This window comes from Panthera leo, chromosome D2, assembly GCF_018350215.1.
Source record: "Panthera leo isolate Ple1 chromosome D2, P.leo_Ple1_pat1.1, whole genome shotgun sequence".
Classification (NCBI taxonomy): Eukaryota; Metazoa; Chordata; class Mammalia; order Carnivora; family Felidae; genus Panthera; species Panthera leo.
The window spans coordinates 50,741,481-50,756,088 of NC_056689.1; the positions used below are offsets into that span (position 1 = coordinate 50,741,481).

Genomic DNA, 14,608 nt, shown 5'->3' on the forward strand with positions numbered 1-14,608 from the left:
ATATTAATCACCCATTGACTCAACCCTCTCCCGCTTCCCCCTTTTGGTGACATAAAAGAAGGTTAAATTTCATTGTTAGAGGACATGGTTGTTTGGGACAGTAGTCTGCCATTTCCTTGGTATGCTGGCTTTCCACATAAAGTTGCTTTCCTTGCCCCAACATCTTGCCTCTTGACTTACTGGTCTGTCATATGGCGAGCAGAGGAGCTTGGACTGGTTAGAGACCGTAGTTGGAAGAGTTGGCCAAGTTAGACCAAATGGAGTTACTTTCCAGCATTTTATATGCAGACAGTGAGAAAAATGTTCTTTCCAACTGAGAGCTATAAAGGTACTATTTACTTACTGACTTACTCACTTATTTTAAGCTCTACACCCAACATGGGGCTTGAACTCACAACCCCAGGATCAAGAGTCACATGTTTGACTGACTGAGCCAGCCAGGTACCCCTAAAGATACTATTTTAGAGCTCGCAGCAGCTATGTCCTCTCTGCCATGTGAGGGCACCAGAAGAATGAAGCCAAGAAGTACCGTAGAAGCAGAGAACAAACTGCTGGAAAGCCAGGGTCCTTGAGCTGTTTTGCATCCCCAGACCCAAGCCTGTGTTTCTCGGTTACAAGACACAGTTTGGTGCCCCTTGCCTTTTTGTCCTTAACCTATTTATCTAACACAGACTCTGGTCACACGTCTCAGAATGTGGGATCTGGGAGTGCTAAGAAGCCGGCAGCAGGAGAGGAGATGCTAAGCTTATGTTTACATTTTTCTTCTTTCTTTGCTCTGGCAGTACTTTACTTCAGTATTTCACCTCCCCACACATTTGATTCATCCAACAAACATTTATTCAGCAATTGCTGTGCATCAGATAGTCTTCAAGGTGCTAAGGACACAGCACATAAACAAAACACATAAAAATCCCTATCCTTAGAGAGCTCAATTTCTAGCTAAACAAATCGAACTAACAGAGTGGTGATACAAAAAAACAAGCAGGAAATGAGACTAGGATGTTGAGAAAGGGGAGATAAGGGATTGTTAGGTTATGAAGAAGAGCCTGGGAAGGCCTTATTTTTAAGGAGTAGAGGGTTAAGCAGAGACTGAAGCTGAAGTGGGAATAAACCTTGGGAAAGTTGAGGGACTGTGATTAGGAAATAGAGGGGAACAGTCCAGGAACACTGTGACACTGCACAGATAAGTCAGCTCTTAGTGTCCAGTCCCTGGAAAGATTTAATTTTAAATAAGAAGGAAAGTGAGGGAAAAGGAAAAAGGTGTTAAAGGCTATCACAGACTTAGTTTACCCTGTTCTTTTAATACAGAGATAAAATGTTATAAGAGTGGAACGTCAAAAATTATCTTTTTAGCATACTTAATAAGGGATTCCCATCTAAGTCTCCATTGGTTTCCAATCCACCTTCCCCACCAGTGTCCTTACCTGACGAGTCACTGAGGGATCAGAGAGAGTCCAGATTCCATTGGATTGAAATCTAAAGTGAGGTGTCCTCCACTGAGATGCCAGGAGACACTAATGCCATAAAATCAGGAAACATCCACAACTTCAGGGACAGATAGACACTGTTAGCATATATATACATATACATATACATATACATATACATATACATATACATACACATACACATATACATATAATATACATATAACATACACCTAGTATACATATATATACATACATATACTACACACATACACACACACACACACACACACTCATTATCACTAAGACGCAGGCTAAACTGAAATGAAGCTCCTTCTCTGCCAAGGAGAAATGATTCCACTATTACTAAAACCCTAACCTCCTCTCTTCAAAAGAAGTAAGCCATGACTGTGGCCAGGAATGCTGCCCTTCAAAATCAAAGGCCCTCCCCTTCTCATAGATATCTCTACATCTCCTGTTGTGAAACAAACAGGAGATCAAATGAAAGTGCTCAGAAAGCTGTTAGGAGATCACCTGGATTTAAAACCCCAGAGAATCTTACAATCAGCCTGTCCGGTGATGTGTCAGTATCTTAGGGGCCTATGGACCCCATGGAGGCAAGCCTGGGAGGCTGGTTAATCAGAGAATCATAAATGCCTTGAAATGTAACCCATTTTCTTTCTTCCTATCCAGAGCCCCCTGGATTCATACGTACCCAGTATACTCTTATTGTAGCCTCTCATGTTTGGCCTTCATTTCCTCACTTGAAAATTATAAAAGTTATTTCAGATTTTCATTACGGTCCTCTCCGGGTAAATTCATCCAGCCTTTGGTGTTATCGAACCAAATGATCACCCCTGCAAGGAAAAACCACACCACTAAGACTCACTAAGACACGTGCTCAGTGTTGATCCCAAGGGGACAAGATGAGTAGTATCAAATCCTGCCCCTAAGGGGCTCCCTCTAGTCTATAAATAGTGCTTTCAAGAACGTTTTCTACTTAATTTGAAAGTTTTATATAGTTAGAAGAAAACAGTCCAGTCTCCTTAAAACAAAACAAAACCTTTAGTTAGAAGAAAGAGGAACCGTGGAACCATTTTTTTCACAGTGTTGGGAAATTCTGTAGAAGGTTATAAAACCTGTGCCAAGGATTAAGATGCCACTCCCTTCTGTTATGCACTTTGTGGACAAAATGCCAGGAAATCGAGGGACAAGCTACAAATAGCCCAAACCACAGAGGCTTGGAAAGTGGCCAACAACTGTTCCCCATACTGTGACTAACTGGGACTGGCTCTGAGTGAAAGTCCAAGAGCCATGCATGACAGCGGGGCCCTGTGGTAGACGGAGAATTGATGAACCCTGAGTGCACATCGCCCCCACACATTTGTCTGCTATTCCTCTTATATCCACTGATGGCAGTTACTGTTTCTAAGTAGAGGGTAGATTTCAAGAGCCTAATTCTGTTCTTTTTAAAAATAAATAACATTTTTAAAGAAGTTTTAATTTATTTATGCATCTTGAGAAAGACAGAGACAGTGAGACCGAGAATCCCAAGTAGGCTCCACACTGTCAGCACAAAGCCCAACACAGGGCTTGAACTCACGAGACCGTGAGATCATCAACTAAGCCGAAAACAAGAGTTGGACGCTTAACTAACTGAGCCACCCAGGGGCCCCAGAAATAAGTAACATTTTATATAAGAAGCATATATAAGGCAGCAGATTACATCCCTGCCCCTCTCAAATATTTAGCTTTCATACAAGCCTAACTGGCAGACCTAGGTTACCCAACAGACACAAATCCCCTGAGAAAGGAACTATCTTCACTCTAATGAGCTTAGCCTTTCATCTCTGTCCTGCATCTGAATGCCCCAGGGGATGGCATAAGATGCAGACTCCCAAGTCCACAGAGACCTAGTAACTCTAGGGCTCTAGAAGGCAGGGCCCAGGAATCTACACCACAGCCATTATGCCAGGCCATCCTACACACGTAGAACTGAGAATGACCTCTTTAACCGGCAGCAGAATCACGGCATAGGAAGCATCAGAACTGAAGGCCAAGACCCCCGGGTTCCAGCCCACTGTGTGGTCTTAGGGAAACAACTTTTTTTTTTCTTTTTCTTTTTTTTCTTTTGAAAGAAAGAGAGCGAGCAGGGAAGGGGCAGAGAGAGAGGGAGAGAATCCCAAGCAGGCTCCATGCCATCAGCGCAGAGCCCAGTGTGGGACTCAAACCCACGGAACTGTGAGATCATTACCTGAGCTGAAATCAAGAGTCGAACGCTTACCTGACTGAGCCACCCAGGTGCCCCTAGGGAAATAACTTTTTCAAAGGAGCCTCTGCATCAGTTTTCTTTTCTTTTTTGTTTTTAATTTTTTTTTAATGTTTATTTATTTTTGAGAGAGAGACAGACAGAGCACAAGTGGGGGAGGGGCAGAGAGAGGGAGACACAGAATCCAAACCAGGCTCCAGGCTCTGAGCTGTCCACATGAAGCCCGATGTGGGGCTTGAACTCACAAGCTGTGAGTTCATGACCTGAGCCACAGTCGGACGCTCAACCAACTGAGCCACCCAGGCGCCCCTGGTTCAGTTTTCGAAAGAATGGATTTAAACATCGTTATGACCACTTACACTTTCGTTGTATTTGACATTGGAAGCCAAAATCTTAATGGGACAAGGACTATCACCGGGAAATATTGTATTTGCAGCACAGTTGCAGGCATGTAGAGAAGGAGGAGGAGAGGGAAGCTGCTTGTCCCTGAATCCTATCACATGGGCAGCTGCTCTGCACAAGCAGGCAGGAGCTGAGCCAGCTGTCAGGCCGGCACTGCCGCATCATCCTTGACTTTCCAAACCTTCTGGAATCAGTGCAGCACCTGGGTGTGCAGTAGGGTTATCCCTGACAGAGGATTAAAGTAACTTCTCTGGGATACCATGGTACCTTCAGACAATGGCATGTGGTTTCTTTTGGCTACACAAAGGGTACTTGAGTGAAAAACATGGCTATAGAGGAGGGAAGAGTCAACATCTAGAAAGTGTTCTGAGCTAAACTAGTTAAAATTATAAGACAACAGCGCAAGAGTCAAAATAAGGAGCATCATGATTAGAATCATATTTTATAACAATCCCACTCAGATAGCACCATGAAGAGTAAGTGTGGGTGGGGACCAAAATGGAGGCAGAGAGACCAGTAAGAAAGTTGATGGACTGATGTATTTGAGAAGTGCACAAGCCTGGACGAGGCAACGATAGTGGGATCACAGAGAGAGAAAGGGAGACACATGATGAAATGGTGGGCCATACAGGGCTTCTGACAGGTTGGATATGGCAGTTGAAAAAGAAAAGCCCCACTTGTACCCCAATGTTTATAGCAGCACTCTCAACAATAGCTAAATTATGGAAAGAGCCTAAATGTCCATCAACTGATGAATGGATAAAGAAATTGTGGTTTATATACACAATGGAGTACTACATGGCAATGAGAAAGAACGAAATATGGCCCTTTGTAGCAACATGGATGGAACTGGAGAGTGTGATGCTAAGTGAAATAAGCCATACAGAGAAAGACAGATACCATATGGTTTCACTCTTATGTGGATTCTGAGAAACTTAACAGAAACCCATGGAGGAGGGGAAGGAAAAAAAAAAAAAAAAAAAAAGAGGTTAGAGTGGGAGAGAGCCAAAGCATAAGAGACTCTTAAAAATTGAGAACAAACTGAGGGTTGATGGGGGGTGGGAGGGAGGGGAGGGTGGGTGATGGATATTGAGGAGGGCACCTTTTGGGATGAGCACTGGGTGTTGTATGGAAACCAATTTGACAATAAATTTCATATATTGAAAAAAAAAAAAAAAAAGAAAAGCCCCCAAATACAACAATAAAATTCAGTGAAACTAGAAACTTTAGGTCCAAACATGCTAAATCAACAGTCTGACGAATCTCAGAATGCTGTCTTCTATTGCCATTCTGAATCTCTCTACTGGACAATTTCTAAGTTAATATTTCAGGAAGCTGGTCTACACTTGGACAGGAGCCTGCATGTCAAAACTGGGAGAGTGCTTAGAAAAGTAGCTTATAGTCTTCATACAAGTGAAAGAAAAGCTCTCAAACACTCACATCACTCTGCTGAGGTTTCTTCAAGAAATGCTCTTTGTCACTTCATGGCGCTCTGGTATATTGACCACCTCCATCCACTGTCAATCAAAAATGGGATAAAAAAAGGAGACATGAAACATGAGGAATTTTCCAGCAAACTCTGTACCTTGAGAAGCAAGGAAACAAGATTAACTTGATTAATAACAGGAAAAGACAAAGATAAAACTCTCAAAGCATCACACTTCTCACTTTTCCAATCCCTCCCTTTATTGTACTCACCAAATGCTTTTTGATAAAAGTTTTTTTATGTGGTTGATTTTATTTTGTTTTATTCCAAAATAATTGATGCTTACAATATTGGTTGAGCACACAGAGGTCATCACAGAAGAGTCCTCAGGAAACTCATAACATGAGAGTGTCAGGGAATCATGTCCCAGAACATGTCAAGGGCATGTGGACAGGATCCATCCTCTGTTTTGTTTGGACTCTTCTCCCGCAGCAACAAGAGTCCTGCCAAATGACCAGATTGGAATGGGGACAGGTCACTCTGCGGAGAATCAAGACATTTGAAATTCAGTCTCAGCTGTGCCGTGCAATCTCTCTAAGCCTTGGTTTCCTTGTTTGTGACAGGAGGAAATTATAATCATGGCCTCGTCAACCTCAAGGGGCTCGTGGGAGAATCTGAATAAGGTAAATAAAAACCTCTTTGTAAATTATAAAACACTACAGCAACATCAGCTTGTTGAATTATTATTCCTCTTATTATTGTCATCAGATGAGGTGTTGGGCTAGCTCAACTGGTGGGGTGTAGGTAGTATGGACCAAATCTATCTTTATTCCTGAAGTCAATCCCCAAACCCTAACCACCCTCTTCAGGTGAATTATTGTTGTGTGTCATTTTCACATAAGGTTATTTGTGGACACCAATGAGAGCTTAGAACAATAACAAATTGTTTCTAGTGCTCATTGTGCCTTGTTGACTTCAGAGAGACATTACGGAACATGTTTCAATTTGATTTCAACTTGTAGAACAACGGAACAATAAATGCAATGGCCCCTCTACTGTAAACTTGGCACATCTCTTTATTTAGAAACTGTCTGAAGAAAATTCGAGGAAGAAGCTTGGTTTATTCATAAGAACTAATATGTTTGCTTCTATTTTTCTCCTAGTTTGTGGCACTTCTCAATACATTGGTAAATCATCTGATTAAAACTCCTTGTGGGTAAAATGGGATTAATAAATTATAACCGAAATGGCTCAGTGAACTCCCTAACAATTGTAAATTACTCTTTGGTTTCCAAGTTTTTTCCTAATGCTCCAAAATAAACATTTCAGTAGTGTATCAGTGTAACTGGTGGTACTAATGCCTTCTGCTAGGTCATCCCATCCTCAAGAGAATATGCCAAGAAGGGAATTGATTATAATCAGAATTATATGCCACCACAGCTTAACTGTACTCTTATACTAACCTCTAGTTCTAAAATAATGCCTCCTATTTTTAAAATGCAGTTGGTATTTTTAAACAAAAGATAGAGCAGCAGTGAGAGGACAAGATGAGCCAAAACCAAAATGGATGAGTTATTTTTAAATCTAAAACAAAAGTGGCAAGTCAGGACATAAAAACCGTTGTGTCTAAACAACATGGCACATCTAAATGATGACGTATCTAATAATTATCTAAATGTTTGATGTTAATAATGTACTGAAATTCCAGATTAATGGCTGAATTTCCCCTTCTTTTACTCAAAATCTAGTGGACTCGTGTAGACCTAGGTACATGCAGATAGGGAACGGCTGGTGTGTAACAAATGTAATCATAATATAATAGTCACTAATCAAGTCATCTTAGAATCACAAATTATAGAATGACAAGGGGGAGACTTCTGCCAGCAACATGGCGGACTAGACTTTTATAGAAACTGCTCCTGTAACAGCCCTAAAACTTAAAATTCTGCATGAAATCTTTTTAAATTCTTTTTAATTCACGGCTGAGTTGGTAGGGAAAGAACTGTGTAAGAGCCAAAAGCAGACATTAGCCTACCATTACTCCAGGAGGTGTAGAGTCTAGGATTTCACAGGCCTAAGGAAGACTGGAAACAAATCTGTGAAAACAAGGTAAGACGGCAGAGACTCGAATTGAATCTGAAACTCCTCCCCCTACCAAGGATTTTCAACGTCGGGAAATAGGAATACATGACTCTCTTGACCTTGGCTGTGGAAGATGTTGGGAAAAAGGGTCCCTTAGAATTCCAAGATATAGAAGCAATCAAAGTGTCCATCAATAGATGAATGGATAAAGATGTGGTGTGTGTGTATATATATATATATATATATATATATATATATATATATATATAATGGAACATTATTCAGCCATAAGAAAGAATGAGATCTTGCCATTTATGACGACATGGATGAACCTAGAGGGTATTATACTAAGTGAAATAAGCCAGACAGAGAAAGACAAATACCATATGATTTTACTTACATGTGGAATCTAAAAACTAGACGGGCCACCTGGGTGGGTCAGTCAGTTAAGCTTCTGACTCTGGGTTTCCACTCAGGTCATGATCTCACGGTTTCGTGGGTTTGGGCCCCACATCGCGCTCTGAGCTGGCAGCACAGAGTCTGCAGGATTCTCCGTCTCCCTTTCTCTCTGCCCCTCCCCACTCACACTGTCTCTGCGTCTCTCAAAATAAATAAATAAATTTAAATAAATAAACACATAAACAAACAAACAAAACAGAAACAGACCCATAACCGGGTGGAACAAGAGAACAAACTAATGGCTGCAAGAGGGCAGGGGTGTGAGAGGATGGACCAAATGTTCAAAGGGGAGTGGGTGGTAAGGCTTCTGGTCATGGAATGAAAGATACAGCCTAGGGATTACAGTCAACGGTATAGTGTTGTAAGGTGCCACATTGTAGCTACACTTGTGCCGAACACAGCATCATGCATAAACTTGTCTAATCACTTGTTGTACACCTGAAACTAATGTATCATTATGTGTCAACTATACTTCAATTAACAAAAAATGGCATGTCAAAACTCAGAATACAACTGGAGACAGATTTGTAACTTTAGAGTAAGTATCAGAAAAGAAGACTATAAATCAGTGAGATAAACATCCATCTCAAGAAAGTATAAAAACATAGCGAATAAAAATAAAGCAGAAGGGCACCTGGGTGGCTTTGTCGGTTAAGCAACTGACTCTTGATTTTGGCTCAGGTCATGATCTCATGGTTCGTGAGCTCAAGCCCTGCCCCATCAGGCTCTGTGCTGACAGTGTAGAGCCTGCTTGAGATTTTCTCTCTCCTTCTCTCTCTCTCTCTCTCTCTCTCTCTCTCTGCCCCACCCCTGCTCACACTTGCTCTCTCTCCCTCTCAAAACAAACTTTAAAAATAATTAAAATAAAGCAGAAAATGTAAGATAATGAAAAGAAGAAATTAACATACCAGAAATAATACTTAAAGTAGAAAATATTAACTAAGCCAAAACTTGTGTGCTGAAAAAAAGCTAATAAAACTTATCAATTCCTAGAGATATTAGCCAAAGAAAAAAGAAGGGATGAAATAAATTCCTAGAAAAATAAATCTTATAAAAACTGATACAGAAGAAATAATAAATCTGAACAGTCTACAACAATTTGAAAGTCTGAGTCTGTAATTAAAAACCTATACCGGGGCGCCTGGATGGCGCAGTCGGTTAAGCGTCCGACTTCAGCCAGGTCACGATCTCGCGGTCCGTGAGTTCGAGCCCCGCGTCAGGCTCTGGGCTGATGGCTCGGAGCCTGGAGCCTGTTTCCGATTCTGTGTCTCCCTCTCTCTCTGCCCCTCCCCCGTTCATGCTCTGTCTCTCTCTGTCCCAAAAATAAATAAAAAACGTTGAAAAAAAAAATTAAAAAAGAAAACAAAAAAAAAAACCTATACCAAAAAAAAATCATAGTTTCAAGAAAGTTGACTTTACAGGACAATATTACCAAAGGATATACTAAGAGTGAACACTATCCAACATGGTTTATGACCATGTTGTTATGTTATGACCATATTACCAACGTAATAACTTTGTTATCAAAGCTTGATAAAAACATTGCAAGAAAAGAAAGTTACAAGAACCTCACTCATGAACATAAATGCAAGAAACTTTACACAATGTATTAGCGAAACAAATCTAGTAATTTATTTGAAAAGGCGGGGGGCGGGGTGGGAGTTACAAAAGAAACAAGGGAAAAGATTTTATTAATAAAGGTTAAAAACTACATTAGATTGTGCACAATAAGAAAACAAACAACACAATTAAAAAATGGCCAAAGACCTTAACAGACACCTTGTCGAAGAAGACATACAAATGACAAACAAGCATATGAAATGATGCCCCACATCATATGTCATTAGGGAAAAACAAATTAAAACAACAATGAGATATCACTACACACCTATTAGAGTGGCCAAAATCCAGAACACTGACAACACCAAATGCTGGCAAGGATGTGGGGCAACAGGTACTCTCATTCATTGCTAGTGGTAATGCAAAATGATGCAGTCACTTTGGAAGACAATTTAGCTGTTTCTTACAAAACTAAAAACATCCCTATAAATGATTCAGCAATTGCACACTTTGGTATTTACCCAAAGGAATGGAAAACTTTTGTGTGGTTCTGTTCACACAAAAACTTGCACATGGATGTTTATAGCAGCTTTATTCATAACTGCTCAAACCTAGAAGCAACCAAGATGTCCTTCCATAGGTGAAAGGATAAACTGTGGTCCATCCAGACAGTGGAATATTATTCAGTGCTAAACATAAATGAGCTATCAAGCCCTGTAAAGACATGGAAGATCCTTACGTGCATGTTGTTAAGTGAAAAAAGCCAGTCTCAAAGGCTGCATACTGCATGATTCCAGCTATATGACATTCTGGTGAAGGCAAAACGATGGAGACAGCAAAGTGATCAGTGGCTTCCCGGGGCCTGGGGAGGGAGGGGTGAACAGGTGGAGCACTGAGAATTTTTAGAGCAGCGAAACTATTCTGTAGGACACTGAATTGGTGGATACATGTCATTACACATTTGTCAAACCCATAGAATGTATAACACATAGAGTGAACTCTCATGTAAACTATGGACTTGGGTTAATAATAATTTATCAATTTCGGTTCAGATGTAACAAATGTACCACTCTAATGAGAGATGTAGTCATCTATAGTCACGTGACAAGAAAGATCTGATGAACCTGAAAAAAGTCCTCTGAATTGGTCAAGGTCTGATGCAATGGGACATGGCAGCCTGCATCCTGGGAGCTGAGAGGAAGTCTGGGCTTTATTATCTAAGAAGCAGCCTTTGACTTGCTCCTGCCCACTTCTAGGTACATGGCCTTGGGCAGTTATGCAATTACTCCCAGCCTCCACCATCTTCAGCAAAAGAAAAGATTCCTTAGAATAACATCTTATGAGTATTTAAATTATAACACAAGATCCCCTCTGTCAATGGGAATCACAAATCTGAGACCAAATGAACCAATAAAAATGTTGTTCACGGTTCTTTTTCTGAGATCTGTATAGCACATCTAATGACACTTTTGTAGGGAGACTTCTCTGAAATCAACTGAGGAAATGAGCTAGAAACAGATTGCCAATAACATTCAATTGGTAAAATACTTCAATTAGTTGAATTTTCATGTTTTTATCCTTATCTTTTTATCTCTTAAAGTAACTATTTCTAAATTGATGGTACTATAGACACCATGAAGTTATTCATCTTCAGAGTTTCTGTCTGGCAATTTGATACAGTGTCAAGACCATTTCAGTTTCTTAATTTCCTTCGTATAGCAATCACTTAAATAATTGAAACAAATTTTAAAAGTCATATCCTTCCCTATTTATTCATAATTATCCAATCAATTGAAGTACTTTCCTGTAACTTCAACCATAATATAATAAGTGCTATAATCAGATAAGTTTAAAGTTTAATCAACCCAGACTTCTATGTCTATGGAAATGTTTTAGTAATCTAAATTAAAATCACCTACGATAATTCACTCGCTCCTCTCAATGGTATTTGGTGGTTCAAGGAGGCGTACATGTCATGGGGTTAGCATTCAATGGCTTTGTATTGTATTAGGCAAAGTCACTTTCTTTAAGCATAATGTAAATTGCATTTTAATGCCTCTATAGATTTCTACACTGGCAAGAGGAAAGCATAGCAAAATTTCTACATAAATTTGAACAGAACTGTTCAGTGCTATTCATCGTTACATCTCCATATTTTAAGGATATGAATTTGCTTACTTAAAAGCCATCTGATGAAATTCTAGTGCTTGTAGTTTGAAGGGCAAATAAGCTTGATCTCATTAGAGTCCATGGTGACATAGTCAAAGAAAGCATATGCACGCGAATTGTTTGTGCTTTGGGAATACTCCACTCTTGTAAAAATCCAATTAGATTTTATACATATATTTATATATATATACATAAATATATATATAAAATATAAAATATATATATTTATATAAATATTATATTATATTATTATATATGTATATATATAAAATATATATGTAATGTATTATATACATATATATGTATATAATACATTATATTATATACATTACATATATAATACATTATATATATATATGCACGCGAAAGCATATGCATGCGAATTGTTTGTGCTTTGGGAATACTCCACTCTTGTAAAAATCCAATTATATATATATATATATATATATATATATATATATATATATATAATGTATCATATACATATATATGTATATGATACATTATATTACATACATTACATATATAATACATTATATATAATCTAATTGGATATAGAATGCATTATATATATAATATATATTATATAATATATTATAATTGTTATAATTAATAATATAATATAATATAATATATAATATAATATAATATAATATAATATAATATAATATAATATATATAATACACAATAGATTACAGACACACACACTGAGAGATATATTATTCAGGTCTATAGAGCTACTGGAGGCCAAAGTCTACTAAATCAGGAAGCCACTTCTGTATCTCAGTACACAGTCGTATCAAATATTGTGAATTGATTGCTGCTTTTTTCCACTTATATGTTTTATGAACATTTGGAAAACATAGGCAATGATAAGGAGAGAACAACAATAATTTGTAAACCCATTTACTATTAAAATATACTTATCTTTAACATTTTGAACATACAGAAGAGTATAAAAAAAGGCAACAAGAATCGCCTGTAATAATATCCAGAGATAATCACTTTTAACAGTTTGATATAAACACATATATATGTACATACACATATGTATGCAAGGACTTACGTATATCAGTTTTTTAAATTGGGATTTTATTACTATATATGCAGCTTCTTACCTGGAGTTTTCCACTCAAAATTATACCATGAGTTTTCTTGTCACATTATTAAATTTATTTCCAAAACATGTTTGTTGCTGATGGCTATAAAATATTTCTATTAGACTATAAACTTCATGAACAAAGGGACTATATCTTGTTCATACAGCCAGTACCACATATGCCATAATTTATTTAACCATTTTCCAATTGTTTCATGTTTAGGTCATTTCCAAATTTTCACTGCCATAAGTATTACATTGTTAATGCATGAATTTTCCCACTATTTCCCCTTTGCTGACAGCTTTTTTAGTCTCTATCTCCCACCCTCAGAGGGAGTCCGGCTTTGCCTAATGATGCTTGGAGATTTTGTGATGTAGATTTGGAAGGAAAGAGGTGAAGTTGAAGTTGAAGAGTAAGAGGTGTGTGGTCTAGGACCGGAAGAAGAATCTTCTGAGAATTTGAGGATAAGATGTGGGAGTAGCTGTGGAAGAGGAACAGATGGGAGACAAGAGGAACCACAGTGGTCTCCATAATGTCCTCCCTGTGCTTTTCAAATGCCAAGTGTGAAAACTGAAGTGAAATCAGTTTTTTGTATTCTTTTGTTCCTTTTGCCTGCCCAGCATTCATTTTAGTCTTAATCTGTTAATCTTTAAAAAAAATTTTCTAATGTTTATTTATTTTTGAGAGAGAGAGAAAGGAAGGGCCAGAGAGAGAGGGAGACACAGAATCCGAAGCAGGCTCCAGGCTCCGAGCTGCCAGCACGGAGCCCGATGCGGGGCTCGAACTCATGAACCGCGAGATCATGACGTGAGCCGAAGTCAGGCATTTAACCAACTGAGCCACCCAGGCGCCCCTTAATCTGCTTAATCTTCAGCATCTAACTTCAGCTCAGGTCATGATCTTGTGGTTCATGGATTTGAGCCCTACACTGGGCTCTGCTGTCAGCACAGAGCCCACTTGAGATTCTCTGTCCCTCTCTCTCTCTCTCTGCCTCTCCCCTGCTTGTGCTCTCTCTTCATCAAAAATAAATAAACATTAAAAATTTTTTTTAAAATAATTTCCCTAAGGAGGAAAAGTTTTTTTTGAGCCTGGCATACATAGGGCAATTCTTAGACAATAATATTCAACTGTGACATTAGAGTAACTGTCATCGGTTAAAATTTAACTCAGGTATGGCCAACTCAGCCAAATATTTGTTGTTGTTGTTGTTGTTGTTGCGAGACTTGTTGAGCTGCTTGAAAAATACATTCTTTACCAAAATATTCATAAAATATTTAATTAGTATTTAACCCAAAATATGATATCTATTTCAAGAAGAACAAGCACAAAATTAACTATAGATAGAATTTTTTAACAGGTAATACAAAAGTGTGACCAAACACTTTTAATAACATTAAATTGGAAAGTCCTTCTTACCTTGAAACCGAAGTCAGAAGAAAATGAAAAAGCTTTTTTTTTTTTTTTTAAGTCACCTGGTATAATCATGTGAGCAAATCTTTAAAAACTAGATGGAATAAACTTCTCTACTGAGCCCTGAAACAGTTTAAAGAAAAAAGATACATTCCAAATACGTGTTAGAAGCAACATGGCATTATTGTCAAACCTTAACAAGAAGAAAGCTACTAACCAAACTCACTTGTGTTGATCAAAGCCATCCTAGACAAAACATTAGGAGATAGAACTGAATGAAATACTGAAAGGATAACAGATCAT

The 14,608-nt window shown here is 38.5% G+C and overlaps 1 protein-coding gene across 15 annotated transcripts in view; it reads right to left on the reverse strand.

Annotated features, from left to right (window-relative positions):
* Nucleotides 1-14,608, reverse strand: part of HTR7 (5-hydroxytryptamine receptor 7) — a 154,403-nt gene that overhangs the window by 35,944 nt on the left and 103,851 nt on the right. For 13 of the 15 annotated variants that reach the window (XM_042908292.1, XM_042908303.1, XM_042908304.1 and 10 more), the window contains 5 exons: nt 7,560-7,620; nt 5,871-6,064; nt 5,539-5,615; nt 2,143-2,284; nt 1,425-1,545 (listed from right to left, as the gene is read on the reverse strand). The gene's annotated coding sequence lies outside the window, so the exon portion shown is untranslated. Of the gene's footprint in view, nt 1-1,424; nt 1,546-2,142; nt 2,306-5,538; nt 5,616-5,870; nt 6,065-7,559; nt 7,621-14,608 lie in introns of all 15 variants that reach the window. The other 2 variants (XM_042908295.1, XM_042908290.1) reach the window with 2 other exon arrangements.